The following is a 4768-nucleotide window of genomic DNA, read 5'->3' as shown; positions in this document are numbered from 1 at the left end:
AAAAAAAAAAAAAAGCTAACCAGAATAGCCTGAAGTGGCTAGCCCTTACTCAGCAAGAGAACCTACCTCAACTTTTGTTTGTTTGTTTGTGTGTTTGTTTTTCAAGACAGGGTTTCTCTGTATAGCCCTGGCTGTCCTGGAACTTACTCTGTAGACCAGGCTGGCCTCGAACTCAGAAATCCGCCTGTCTCTGCCTCCCAAGTGCTGTCAACTTTTTTTTAAGTACAGAATTATTGAGGAAGACATGAGACATTGACTTGGGCCTCACACTCACATACATGGACACTGACACATATACACATTTCTCTACATAGACATGCACACGTACACCACGCATTCTTGAAATAAGAAATAACCCTCTGTGGCCTGTGGGAATAGCTCAGTCAGTAAAGTGCTTGCCACATAATTATGAGAATATAAATTTGATCCCTAGAACCCAGGTTTTAAAAAAAGAGTGGTCATGATGGCACAGGCTGGCAGACCCAGCACTAGGAGCTAGAGACAGGCTGGGTCCTGGGACTCCTTGGCCAGATAGCACTCTGCCATCTCCTGTAACCCAAATAACCACCGGCCTGAGTTCAGCACTTGCAAAAGCTCCTCACAGCTGTGCTCCTTGACTGATGCTGTGCCCCCTCATAGGAGGGGCAGGAAGGGTCCCGGGAACCGAGGATTCAGACAGTCTCCCAACAAGATGTATTCAGTGCTGATCAATGTACAGAAGGGGCCCCATCTATCTGGCCACAGGCAACTCATCTTCCATGCCGAGTGTGAACCTCAGGGATGTCTGTCTGAGGATCACCGGCTCTGCAGTCCGTAACCCCTTGCCCATGCTCTGTAGATAAACAAAATAAACTCATTGGTTTCCCCCCAAGATTGAACTGTGATGGAATCAAACTTGGTGATCTTAAGAGGGAGGTAGACATTGCCTAGTCCCCCAACCCAGGGGGAGATTCTCACAGCATCAAGCTAGACTGATTGGAAGCCCGAGTCTCAAAAAGACAAGGAGGCTAGCAACCGAGAGTGACATCTGGCCTACACACATGTGCTTGTGTGTGTACACAGACACACACACACACACACACACACACACACACACACACACACACACACACACACTGTAAGCAGTGAGGGATGAGAAGGGATGGGATCAAATGGGCGACTCCATGCACGTGTGGCCATACAGGTCCATGACGGTTTTCATTCGGCTCTTCCTTGCCCTGCACAGGTTTGTTAAGCAATGGCATCCTGTGAAAGAGGATGGGTAGCTACAATGTTTCTCCACGGGAGGCAGCTCACTCCCGGCTTCTTTCCTTTCTCTCCTTTTCCCTCCTGTGCTTTATCTTACCTCCCTTTTGTGGGATTTAGTTCAGCTGTGCTGAAGCGGCATGGATTTCACGTCCCTGCCTCCTGGCAGGCCGTGCCCTGGCTAGGAGGACAGTGAGGAATGAGAGTGTCCAGCTGCCTGGCCACCCCCTGGACGGCTCTGCAAAGGAAGATAGGAACTTAGCCCCCAGCAGCCAGAGGCATGAAGGCTCGATATGAAATGATTCCTTCCCAGGGAGTTAAATCCCTGCCTTATCTAATTTTGTATCCTGAGGCTGATTAATTTAAACTCCAAAATAAAATAAACATCAGCTTTAAATAAGGATTAAGTACTCAGCAGGACCCGGAGTCGATCAAACTGACACTGTACATTTTATGGTATGGATTGAGGGGCACGCGCTGGGGGTGCATTGCTGGGGAAGCGCTGAGCTAAGCAGAGGACTTTGTCAGTGCTGTGTCTCAGGAAGATGGCCAGCTTTAGTCCTGTGATGGGGGTGGGGGTGGGGGCAAAAACTTCTCAGAGGCATGGGATGAAAACTGTGAGCTGTGCCCTGTGTCCCAGGTGGCATGTCCCTGTGAGGGAAAGGGGAAGTCAGGGCAGGCTTGGAGTGAGCCCCTAGTGCCCAGAAAACAACAGGGGCTTGGGGAGATGGTCCTGTGGGCCAAGCAAGAGCAAATGCCTGAGTTTGGGCACTGCCACGCACACATGTAATCCCTGAGCTCCTACAGGGAGATTAAGGCAAAACAGAGATGTCTCCAGAAACTCAGCTAGCCTGGTTTATGCAACAGCAAACAATTAATTCCTCAGAAGGTGAGGACCTGAGGCTGTCCCCTCTCCTCCCACACTACAGCACAGGCACATCTGCACACACACAAATGGGCACACACGCCGGGGTGGGGGTGGGGGAGGGCTCAGGGCAGGGATAGGGGGATGGGGAGAGAGAAAGATTTAAAAGACAAAGAAAGAAAAGAAGGGGTGCATTTCCCCTGGCCAGCCACCACAGCCATCACACTACACAGCTGCCAGGAGGTCTTGGTTTCCTCCACAGCAATCAGGAGGGAATGAGGAAGGCAGGATGACTAGGAGTCAGCTGGTTCTCTGAGATGGACTGACCCACCATCCTGAGATAAGAGAAAGAAAAGACCGCTGATGGAGTCTATTGGAGCAGCATCACAAGGAGAGGTGCCAGCCCTAGAGTGAGCCGCACTGGGTGGGGCTCCCCACCCCCACCCCACGATGGACACGTCACGGCTCTGGGATGCTGTGTCCCAGGGTCACGAGGCTGGAACAGGACACAGAATTTCCCAGACCCACGTCCATCGATGGCTCAGGTACAATCTCAATATTAGTCCATGCTCATCACAGCAAGCCTCACACGATCTGCTTAAAGGAGGAAAGCAATTCTGCTCGTTTTTCTGAGGTTCCTGCTCCGCTGTCTGTGCTGAGCAGGGCATTGTAGCTGCTGGAGTTTGCAGAGAGTCGAAGCTCCTCACACCTTGCCTGGCAGCCTGGAAGTAGAGGACAGGCGGGGGTTGGGGGGGGAGGCTGAGGCAGAGATGTATCAAAGGGCACGCCCACCCCTGACCCACCTCCTCCAATCATGACCTGCTTCCTCCAATCAGGTCCCACTTTGTAGTTTCCACCACGACCCCAAACTGCCACCAAAGCATGGAGCGCTAATGGGCTAACCTCAGAGTCCTCGTGAGCCAAACACCTCTCAGAATTAGATCCACCAGCTGGGAACCAAGACTTCAAGGCAAGACCCCATTTGGGAACACTTTATATGCAAACCCTGAGTCAGTGCTTCTGTCCCTCTCCCAAGTCACACACTGCCACCCAACCCCCAGGGCTGTTAGCAACACAAGCCTGACCTTTCCGGTATGGTTGAGCCATTGGCCTTTTCTCTCCTGAGGCTCCTTCAAGTATTTCTTCTGTGTGACCCGAACAAATGGTCGACTCTCTGAGCTGCAAACAGCTCAGCTCAGGAAGTCCTTTCCACAGATGACTGCTTAGCGCCCACCCCCACAAGGACAATGTGTGGATGTTGGGGGCATAAAACAATCCCCTTCCGTTGGCGTTGTATTAGCTCGAGAGCATCCAAGACAAGGCAGGTGCTAGATAAAGGGGCGGGAAGCTCAACGGAGTCTGTCTGAAGCAAGCTTGAAGGCTTTCCCAAGGGCAGCTTCACTGCCTACCAACATTCATGGGTGTATCTAAGCCTTCCATAACGGCAGGGCTGTTGAGAGAGCACCAATCTGAGAACACAGAAATAGGGAAAAGAAAGGAGGGGAGGGGAGGGGAGGGAAGGGGAAGGGAGGGGGACAGAGAGGGGAGGGTGAGGGGAGGGGAGGGGAGGGGAAGGGGAGTCAGAGAGATGGCACAACCTTGGCATGCTCAGCTATAGGACTCTTGCAGAGGGAAAGGCAACTCTTCTGGACCCGTGGGTGTCAGGCCAGTGGACAGACATGGCCGTGTTGACTCTTTAGCATGTGGACTTTGAGAATTCACTCAGAGAAAATTTTCTCCAGTCCAGGTGTCTGGGATGTGGAGGTACCTAAAGGGCTCAGAGGAGGAGGATCCAGGGCAGTGGGGAGGGAGCTTCTATCACAACCAAGAGAGATGCATTAGTCTGTGCACAAGAATAGCTATGTGTCGTGTGTGTACACTAGATACACACCACACACACACACACACACACACACACACACACACACACACACAGCCCCAATGGCAGCCTGTGCAGCAGGTACTGGTGCTGAAGTCTGAAGTCAGTGAGATTTAAATTTACCACTTTGTTCTGATATCTGATCTGATTCTTAGGGTGTTAAGTGTAGCCATAAAGATCCATAAAAATTAATAACTTCTGTCAAAGGGACAGAACTCCCCTCCCCCTTACAAAGAGGCATAGCACTCCAGGTGTGCTGGGTCAGTCATCTGGCCAAGAGCCCACCCCTAAGAAGGCAGGCCCATTTTCAGCCTGCTAAAGGAACAGGCAGAATCATTTTCCTTTTAATGAGACACTGTTCTTTCCCTTCCCCCAGCTCCTGCTGTACAGTGCAGTCGTCTCCGAGCCACCGTGAGGGTCACCTGGGTCTGCCCTGCCTATGTGAGTCCTGATTCAGGAAGACTAGACTCTTTCTTCTCCTTTATCTCTCTCAGATGCTGGCCAGAACCGGTACTCTGAGCCTCTCTTCCCTCCTCCAGAGCCTCCTCCACCATGTGGCTGCTTGCCTGCCATGAGTCTGGCCTCCATACCAGCTCAAAAGGCATGGCTCCCTCTTCTTCCTTCTCTCTGCTCCTGCCCTGAAATTTACAGCTTGCTTGTCCTGAAGTTTTCTTTTAAATGCTAATAAAATTGTTCCCAAGCTTAAATCTTTTGTATTTTGTTTTTTCCTATCTGTCTCATCTGTTATTTCCTCCTCCTCCTCCTCCTCCTCCTCCTCC

This window comes from Mastomys coucha, unplaced genomic scaffold (genome assembly GCF_008632895.1).
Source record: "Mastomys coucha isolate ucsf_1 unplaced genomic scaffold, UCSF_Mcou_1 pScaffold18, whole genome shotgun sequence".
Taxonomy (NCBI): domain Eukaryota; kingdom Metazoa; phylum Chordata; class Mammalia; order Rodentia; family Muridae; genus Mastomys; species Mastomys coucha.
This window is presented reverse-complemented; position numbering follows the sequence as displayed.